We start from the raw sequence: 10563 nt of genomic DNA on the forward strand, positions 1-10563 counted from the left end.
TTGGCTTACCAATTCATTGACGAGTTATTTTGTTTTTATGGGTTACCGATGGATATCGTGAGTCATCGAGATCCAAAGTTTACTAGTAACTTCTGGACGCAAGTATTTAAGAAGTTAGAAACTACGTTGAGCATGAGCTCCACGGATCATCCTCAATCCGATGGACAAACAGAATGAGTAAATCAAATTATTGAGGACATGCTTTGACCATACGTTGGTGCAAAAACAACAAAATGGGAACGTTATCTCCCAATTTTGGAGTGTGCTTATAACAACTCCAAGCATACGTCGACGGGATATAGTCCTTTTATGTTGATCTATGGTTTTCAGCCACGAGCCCCGATTGATGTTAATATACATGTAAAGAATCGGATATGATTCTTGTGAAGCGGAAGAGATGTGAGTTATGTGTGTGTATGAGAGAGAGAGAGAGAGTGAGAGAGAGAGAGAGTGAGTGAGAGAGAGAGAGAGAGAGAGTGAGAGACAAGGAATAACACAGAGAATACGCAAGGTAGATTGTATTAACAAAGGAGAAAGACTCAACTCAATACAAGGTGGGAGGAGGGTGCTTTATATAGTCACCCTCTCTCTTCATTAACTACAAGACTCATGGAGCATGGGGAATGTGAAAGCTCATAAGTTATGTGTCAAAGAATATGATCCTATGACTCATACTAAATGCTAGAATACAAAGAGGAGACATAATGGTGGCTCTTGACCGTTGGAGTGTCTATTCACTCTGAAGGTGAGTTCACACACTAGACCAAGGTGAGCTTGATTCTCAATAATACATCATGATACGTTGCGAAATACGCAAAAATTTCTTTGGGATATGCAAGATATATTGCATATTGCACGAGATAATATAAAAACATCTCAAGATAGAGTGCGTTTTTACGCCGATCATAATAGACAACCTCGTGTATTCAACCCTGGACAGAAGATATTTTTACGTGTACCTCACAATTCTAAGACATTGTCTATGGGTAAGTGCGCTAAGTTAGCCCCACGATTTTGTGGACCTTTTCAAGTCCTCAAACGCATTGGTTCATCAGCCTATCGTCTCGCTCTTCCCGATGGCGTTGAAATTCATCTAGTTTTTCATGTAATTCGTCTAAAAGAACTTCTAGGTTCTGGCGACAATATAATTACAACTGAAACTCTGGTTAGTTCTGAAGAATTATCTTCTAAAGCACATGTACCAGAAAGAATTCTCGATGTTAAAACAAAAAATCTGCGTACTAAAATAATACGAGAATATAAAATTAAATGGGTGGATAAATCTATCAAAGATGCCACATGGGAACACGAAAATACTCTTAGAACTAACTTCCCATTGCAAGAGACCGTGCAATGTTTTAAAGAAGGGGAGTATGTTACAGGCATGACCATATAATATCTTGTGGTGGGAATTTATTGTAGTATTCTTGTTAAGTAATTAGGTAATTAACTAGGGTTAATTAGAGACTAATTATATGGTTACGTTAAGCAGTGGAAGATTAGTATGATATGCGTGTGAGAGGAAGTTAGAGAGAGAGGAAGTTACACTTGAACACAAAGATAAATGGGGGATGATTGACTATATTGAAAAGTGTCATCAACATTCGAAAATACCCACAATGAGGTATATATACAACCCATGTGCAAAGGTGCACATGTGTGGGTAGAACATAGGTACTTATGTGTAAGTCCTACATTAAATGTACTAAGGAGTGGAGGATCTAGAATATCCCACTTAAGTACAAGGTCCTATTTAAAGGCTTAAGGTCAACACATTAACTAGATTCGATCTAGGTAACTACTAAGTTACATGTGTTGACTAACTAGATTAAACTAGTTGAGCTTGATATCTCAACACGCTCAAGTGTGAGAGGCATCCAACGCCCGGTTTAGCTTCCTTCGGCTTCGTCAGCATCGGTGGGCTTGCGGCTTTCTTCGCGGCGTTGCGCGGCTTTCTTCACGTCTTCGCGGCTTCGTTGTGCGGCTCTCCGCGACTTTGTTGTGCGGCGTTGCGCGGCTTTCTTCGCGTCTTCGCGGCTTCGTTGCGCGGTTCTCCGCGGCTTTTTGAGCGGTGTTGCACGGCTTTCTTCGCGTCTTCGCGGCTTATTCTCCCCCTCAAGCCTGTGACGAAGGCTTGGATCCTCGGGCTCTTGTTTAGCCATTACCTTCATCGTGAGGGCATAGTGATGGGCCATATACTCGTTGTAGGCGTAACGAGTGACTTGGGTCTTCTCTCATGATGAGCGGCGGAGTTTCTCGTTTGTCGATTTGAGCGCCTTCTTTACTCGGGGTGTCCTCATGATGGGTACACCGAACTCACTGTCTAGTGAGCGAGCCGAATCATCCGAATCCTGGTCGTCGGGGTGGACCTCAACTTCGTATTCGGGCATCTTACCTTTGCTTTTGTCGGATATCGGACTTGGCCGAGTTTCGTCATCTGAGTTGGCGTTCAACTCTTCCTCGATCGGGTCGGATGGAGTCACATCGGGCTTATACCAAGATGCTGATTCCTCGAAAACGACGTCGGGACTTATCCGCACTGCTCGGGTCGAAGGGTTGAAGCACTTGTACGCCTTTTTCGCGGACAAGTATCCTATGAGGATACATTCTTCCGACTTCGCGTCGGGCTTCTCTCGACTTTCATTCGGGATGCGTATATTCGCAATGCTTCCGAACACCTTGAGGTGCGAGAGGATGGGCTTCCTTCCGATGAAGATCTCGTATGGAGTAAGCTCGTGCACGCTATTTGTGGAGCATCGATTCATGAGATAGACGGCCGTGGATGCTGCTTCCACCCAATAGAAGTTCGGCATGTGCTTCTCACGCATAATGGCGCGTGCTACCTCGAGTATTTGCCAATTCTTTCTCTCGGCTACTCTGTTTTGTTGGGGAGTGTGTCGGCATGAGAATTCTCTACGAATGACTTCACCTTGGAGGTAGGAGGTGACCTCATCGGAGAAGTACTCCCTTCCTCCGTCCGATCGTAGGCATCGAATGTGCCGACCGGTTTCTTTCTCCACTTGGCTTTTGAGCCTTTGAAAGTGGGAGAGCACTTCGCTCTTCTTCTTCATCGGGTATATCCACGTGTAGCGCGAGTGATCGTCGATGAAGGTGACGTAGTAGCGGCATCCGCCGAGCGTCGGCGTTTGAGCCGGTCCCCATACGTCCGAGTGGATTATGTCAAGGAGGACTTTGCTTGCGGAGCTCTCCTTCGGGAATGGGAGTCGATGTTGTTTGCCGAGTTGGCATGCTTCGCACACTCGGTCGACTTGTTTTGATTCAAAGGCCGGAAGTCCGATTACGACTCCCTTTGCTTGCATTCCGCGAAGCCGTTGGAGGTTTACGTGGCCGATTTGCTTGTGCCACAACTCGATGTTTGTCTCGGTCTTGAGACCTTTGGCGTACATGGCCGATTTTACCTCGTTCGAGTCGAGGATGAACAAGCGACCGTCTCTCCGTCCCTTGGCTATGAGTCGGTCGTCTTTCTCAATGAAGCAACCTTTATTGTTGAAGCGAACTTGCATGCCTTGCTCCACGATTTGGCCGACCGAGACCAAATTCTTTGTTATTGTGGGCACGTGCAAGACATTCTTGATGCAAGTTTGCTCACCTTCTTTCCCGAATGGGACATCGCCGATGTGCCGAATGGGATGCGGAGTGTCATCTCCGGTCTCTATGTAGCCGGGTTGATCCGGCGTTCGCAAGTCGCGAAACCACTCTTGGTGCGACGTCATGTGGTGCGAGGCGCCGGAGTCTACGAACCACGCGTGTTCAGAGTTGGACGTGCTTGCAGAGTTTGCGGGATCGGAGGCCATCATAGAGTTCGCTCTATGCCTCATCACGAAGAGTCCGTCGTAGTCTGCGTATTCCGCATTCGCGGCGTAATTTGTGAGTTGCCGGCTTGTTGAGGCCGACTCACTTCGTCTTTTTCGGCACTCCTCTCCGCGATGGCCGATTTTGCCACAATAGTTGCACGTAGATGGCGTCGTTCGCCGACCTTGTTCGACATGGAAGCTCCCCCTTCTTGTGAAGGTTCCTCGATGGCTTCCGTTTCCTTACCGAAATTGTGAATTCCCTTCGTGGGATAGGTCGAATTGACCTCTTCCAGTTCGACCTCGTCTTTGGGCACCATCTGTATCGGAGAAGAGCATTTGTCCTTCCGATGTGTTGGTCTTTGGGTGAACGTGGTTTTCTTCGACCAATAGCATTGATTGGAGGTTGAAGAACGAGGGAGGGGTATCTCTTGCCAATATTTCCATTCTCAACGGGTTGAATCGTTGTGCGAGGCCGCCCAAGCATACTTGCACCATCTCGTCCTCGTCGATGTTGAAGTTGATGGAACCAAGCGAGTCGCAAATGCTCTTGATCTTGGCGGTGTAGTCCGTCACGGACATTTCTTTTTGTTGTATGTTGTTCAACTCTTGCCAGAGTTGAAGCTTGCGCGCGGATGTGTCCGCGGCGAAAATCTTCTTGAGATTTTCCCACGCCTCTTGGGCATCTTGGCGTCACGAATGTGGCTTAGCATGTGGTCGTTTACACATGTTGCCAAGCAATACATTACCCGACTCGCGCCTTGCTCCCACGTTGGGTAGTTGGCGTGTGTGATTTCGGGTTTGTTTTCTTGTGCGCCGTTAATGTAGCTCCCATACCCTTGGCCGATAAGGTATTGATTCATCTTGTACTCCCAAGATGAATAGTTGCTTCGGTCTAGCTTTTCGCTAGGGAGTGAGCTTCCCATTTGTTTGTTCATGTTGATTGTTGTGTCTTCCGTTTTGTTTTTCTTCTCTTGGTCGCGTACACGTCCTTTGTAGCGGCACTACGGTAGCGGATAGCGAATAGCCGGGATTTGTCGTCGGCGTCTTGAACACACAATCACGAATAAGCGGTGGGCTTAGTGGATTTCCTAAACCACGCGCTTTGATACCATGTTAAGTAATTAGGTAATTAACTAGGGTTAATTAGAGACTAATTATATGGTTACGTTAAGCAGTGGAAGATTAGTATGATATGCGCGTGAGAGTGTGTGAGAGGAAGTTAGAGAGAGAGGAAGTTACACTTGAACACAAACATAAATGAGGGATGATTGACTATATTGAAAAGTGTCATCAACATTCGAAAATACCCACAATGAGGTATATATACAACCCATGTGCAAAGGTGCACATGTGTGGGTAGAACATAGGTACTTATGTGTAAGTCCTACATTAAATGTACTAAGGAGTGGAGGATCTAGAATATCCCACTTAAGTACAAGGTCCTATTTAAAGGCTTAAGGTCAACACATTAACTAGATTCGATCTAGGTAACTACTAAGTTACATGTGTTGACTAACTAGATTAAACTAGTTGAGCTTGATATCTCAACAATTCTATACACGTGGATAAGTGTGAGGGTTAAACGAGAGTGTAAAGAAGGGGAGGATTACTTTTAATCCTCGGGATTGAGACAACCCATTAGGCCAAGTGTGAACTTGCATGGGGGCCTTGGGTCTCACTATAAATATTAGGCCTAGCTACCCTCATTTCAGGATCTTTTGACTACGTCGAGACTCTGCCATTGTGATGGGTCAACTCTTGTAGCGAGCGAGCCAACACTAGGTACGACTCGACACCACGATGGTGGTATGGGACGCTGATTAAGGCTCGAGTCCGTCTCGATCCCTTCGCTTGGGGGTGGTTGGGTGGATCGACACCCTTGTTTCTCTCTCTCCTTTCTTATTTCATATATGTTTTATCATTATCATATGCTTACGTTTGATCATAACTCTAACACACCTCAGGTGCATGCCTTAGATACGGCTCAGGTAAATCCGTGCTTGAAGGGTTTACAAACTCTGATATGTCGTCTGATGTTGATTCCAATCGATCCACATCTGAGTATGTGATGACTTGTGCAGGGGGAGTCATCTCCTGGCAATCAAGGCTACAAAAGGTTGTGGCATTGCCGACCACAGAAGCTGAATACATGGCTGTTGTAGAAGTTGACAAGGAAATCATATGGATGAGGGATTTCATTTGTGTATAAGGAATGACGTGCGATCATTTCCTATTGCATTGTGATAATCAAAATGCCATCCACCTTGCAAAGAATGTTGCCTACCATTCCTAAACAAAACATATCCAAAGGAGATATCATTGGTTGAGAGAGAGGTAGATGAAAATGATTTTGCTCTTGTAAAGATCCATACAAATGATAATGGATCGGACATGCTGACAAAAGTTTTTTAAATGGATAAACTTAAAGCATGTTGGCTGAAATAAGCTTTGTCAACTCTCCCGTATAGGAGTGAAGGGGGAGTTTGTTTGTTGTGAAAAGGTGTCCCTCCTTATGGGAGAAGATTTGGCCAACTAGAAGTCGATTCAGTTAAGGGCCAACTATGTGTCGACCAAGTGCAAAGGGGATGGCTAAGAGCCGGCTACGTACTAGGAGCCTACTGGGGAGCCAGTTATGATTCGGCTATCTGACCAAGTGCCGGATATGATCGGGTGGGAGCGATCTGGCTAAGGCTAAGTGTCGAATCGACTGAAGCCGATTAGCTAAGGACATATATGTATGTATATATGTATAAATTGTAAACTGTAAAAAAAGAGAAGCATAATTAGAGAGTGTCAAAACTGAAAGCAGAGAATTATAAGAGAAGAGAGAGAAGAAAAAGGAGTGTGAACGGTGTGGATGTGCAGGTCAACGACTCTGCAGAGATCAGGTGAAGTTGTTCCCTTGTCTCTCCAATTCTCAATGTATATTCGTCAATTAAGACGAATACCTTACCAAGGTTGTAGTGATTATGTTCTGGAGTCAGTGGGCTCGTGTGGTTTTCCCAATTAGGGTTTCCACGTAAAATTTCTGTGTCGGCTCTTTCACAGTTTTTTTTGTTTTGTAATACTTGCTTGTCGTCTTAGTAGCTTTAGGATAGACCTAAATTTGGCTGTCCAATCCTATATTTCCTGTCAATTTTAAAGCAACATTCGAACATTTTAAAGGGGCCCCTAACTTTGATGTTTCAACGTTGTTGGAATTCTGGTTGTATGCCTCAAACTTGGAAGGTTGATCTCATTAAGTTAGTTTCGAAGATGGCATCCCCCAAGTCATTTCATGAATGGAGGTCTATTTCTTTGATGGGGGGGTCATATAAGATATTTATAAAGGTCTTGGCAAATAGATTACAAAATTATTTGCCAAAGTTGATACATCCTGCCCAATATGGTTTTATTGTAGGTAGAAATATATATTACATAATGTGTTGAATGTTCAAATGCTCATGGATTATGCATGACACACTTATCAAAAATTGATTATGCTGCAATTAGATTTGGAGAAAGCTTATGATCATGTTAATCGCTTGATCGATCCTTTGTTTCCAGGTTAATGCATACAATGGGCTTTGGTTCATGTATGTCTCTCCTCGTATATTTATTAGGACAAAATGCAATGTCTCAAGTAATGCTTTGTGGGGCAATTACATTAGATATTTCCTTCACGATATCTATTCGCCAAGCATGTGCACTTAGCCCATTGTTGTTTGTTATTGTTACTCATCTCTTGTTAGTAATTTATTGAGGCTAGCAACGAATGGTGACATTGTAGGTCTACACCTTCAATCTGGAGGGCAATTGGTAGCATAGGGTTTGGCAGATGATTCGTTCATGTTTCTACGAGCCTCACGGGAGAATTTTGAGAAGGGGATGCTTGTATAGAACCAATTTGCATTGGCTTCTAGATTACATATTGTGAAGTGAATTTTTGCTCGTAAGCAAAGACCATGGCAGATACATCAAATGCTAAGGTGTATAAGAATAAAGCACAATATGAAAGGTTCAAGAGTTAAAAGACCAATGAGATTAAAGTGATATGAAGTTAGAGGCGTTTTCCAAAAGTAGAAAAAGCAAGAAAATAGAAAAAAATGAAAAAACGCATACAAAGGCAGAGAAAGCAAGGTAGAGAAAAAAACTCATAACTTCTTCATCTCATGTCCAAATTTCAAAAGAAAAGATTCGTAAGAAAGCTGACAAAGAGAGCTTTCTTGTATGATAAATTTAGCTGACAAACTAGAAACAATGATATGAAAAATGCTCACACAAAATCAAGGATATAAGAAAAAAGCAAGAATAACACAACGAAAAACCTATAAATATGAGGGTATTCTTAGCAATAGAGGGGGGAGGAATAGAATATCTACAAGAAGAAGTGAGGAAGAATAAGAATATTAGAAGAAGATTAGTTGAAGAAAGAGATAAGAAGGAAAGACTATTTTGACTAATAGTATATTGAAGTAGTTACTTCGAGTTGTTACATTTGGAATCGAAGAGGATTGTATTATTCTCCTAATAGTATATTGAAGTATTCTTTGCTCTTCTTCTTCTCTTCTCTATCTCTTTTCTTTCTCTCATCATCATTTTGGCGCTCTAGGGAGGGTCGATTCTTTCCGTATCAGGGGGAAGACATGTTTTGTTTGTATCCAATATGGCTTTTCAATTTGCTTTTGCAGGTGATGGGGTTCAAGATGCGGGAGCATTCTTGGCCACCTTTGAACATCATGCAATATCAATAGGGAAGATGAAGGATTTTGAGAAACTTCCTCTATTGGTGGCACTTTTTATGGAGGAGCAAGGGATTGGTATGAATCCTTGCTACCAAACCAATGATTGAATTACCAATTATTAGTAAAACAATTTAAAGCTAAGTATATTCGATGCCGAAATGCAATGGAAGTGCGAGAGGAACCCTTTCGTTTACAAATGTCATCAACAATGGAGTACATCGATTATGAGAGGGAATTTATTGACCTCTGGACTACATGGATTCGACTACGCGGTGGAACGGAGGATGAATGGTTTAAGATGAACCGCTTCAAAGTGGGATTAAGTCCACACATTGCATTGGAGGCAAATCTAAAGGATCCTACAACTTTCCAAGCACTTATCCAAACTTGTCAAGCCTATAATAGACAAATCCAAGTTCTACAAGCGAGAGTGGATTCAACAGTTGCAACATTTAAATCTCCTATTCTTCAACAATCACCAATTGTGTATGGAGATAAAGTATTCTAGGCTAATGTTTTTACGACATATCAACGTAATGTTCCGGTGATACAAGAAGTTACTCGACCTGAGGTAGAAGGAGGTTTCTCGGAGCAAGTAAATCAACGTCTTGATGAAACTACCCGACAAATCCAAAACATGCAAGCAAATTTTAATGTAAGTCAAACTCGAGATGCTCCAAAACCGAGGAGAGTGATTGTGTGCTACACGTGGTGTGGAGGGACATATATCTACACGATGCCCTTCACGACGACAAGGTGATTTGGTTCAAGGCATTCATCAATTTCAAAGTAATCAAAACAACACTAAAAACAACTTTCACCAACTCAACAACCATGTGATAGGAGGGGAAAGTACTTTAGTGCAAATTCCAACAAGTCCCCCTAAGGTAAATATGCTTGACTTTGTGTATGATATAGTTGAAGATTGTGATGTTGCATGCAATAAGACAACTACTGCATCACATAAAAATAAAGAGTTGGAAGGAGAGGCTAGTAACTCTCAACAAAAGAAGAACTTTAAGGAGACTAACTTGGAGGATTGGCCTAGAAAGAAGTATCCACAAAGAAAGATTAAAATTGATGATATGTCAATGGGGAAAGGTATGGAACCATTTGATCTCAAGCAAAAGCTAATCTCTAGTGGACCCACATCACTTGGCCACAACTTCAACTTTCTCCATCACTAAAAAAGGATTGGGGACGTTGTCGCGAAGATGCGCGTGCGTGCGTGCTTCACTTGAGCGGGACCACTGGGGTCTTGGACCAGGGAGGATGTTCACGAAATTGTCGAAAAGATGACGACATGTATGTAGGAGTCGAGGAAACTAATGTCACACTTGAGAAGATCGAAGATTTTTATACTTGAGAAGAAGATAGATGTCAAGAAGAAGAATAAGAAGAGTATTATATTATTATTGATGATGATGATGATGATGATCTCCAAATTGACCCCCTTTACACAAGCCCAACTAGAGGCTTTTATAGGTCTCTGCATGCTTGTGACATGCACAAAATCATGGGCTAAAACCATGGTTTTGTGCACACGGTTTTGCTTATGACATGCATAAAACCATGGGTTTAAATCCATGGTTTTGTGCACACGGTTTTGTACGTTTGTTTCCTATGGAATACTGAATATGACAAGAAAATATACAAAATCTAAAGCACTTAGTAATAGCTTTAGCGGTAAGTTAATTGCCTCCTATCTTAGAGGTGCAAGGTTCAAATCTTTCTTGCACCCCTCTATACACACTCAATGCCATTAGGCCCTAGGATTATTAATTATTGATTTATTTTTATTTTTACAAGTATTTGTGTAATGTGTGTGGAACCACACTTTTTCTCCCACTGGACGTGCAACATCACGACATCCACCCCCACCAAACCGCACATCCTCTGGTATGTACCCAAAAGAAAAGAGTGATGTGGTGGGGTCAAAGGTGGTTGGTCTTTGATTTCCTCCTTTCATGCGCCTCGCCCGCACCGTCTTTTTATCCTCTACTTCGAACATGTCTCTTGTTTCT

Source organism: Azolla caroliniana, unplaced genomic scaffold (assembly GCF_043228905.1).
Source record: "Azolla caroliniana isolate FFs.n. ecotype wild unplaced genomic scaffold, voAzoCaro1.0.p SCAF_11, whole genome shotgun sequence".
NCBI classification, from domain to species: Eukaryota; Viridiplantae; Streptophyta; class Polypodiopsida; order Salviniales; family Salviniaceae; genus Azolla; species Azolla caroliniana.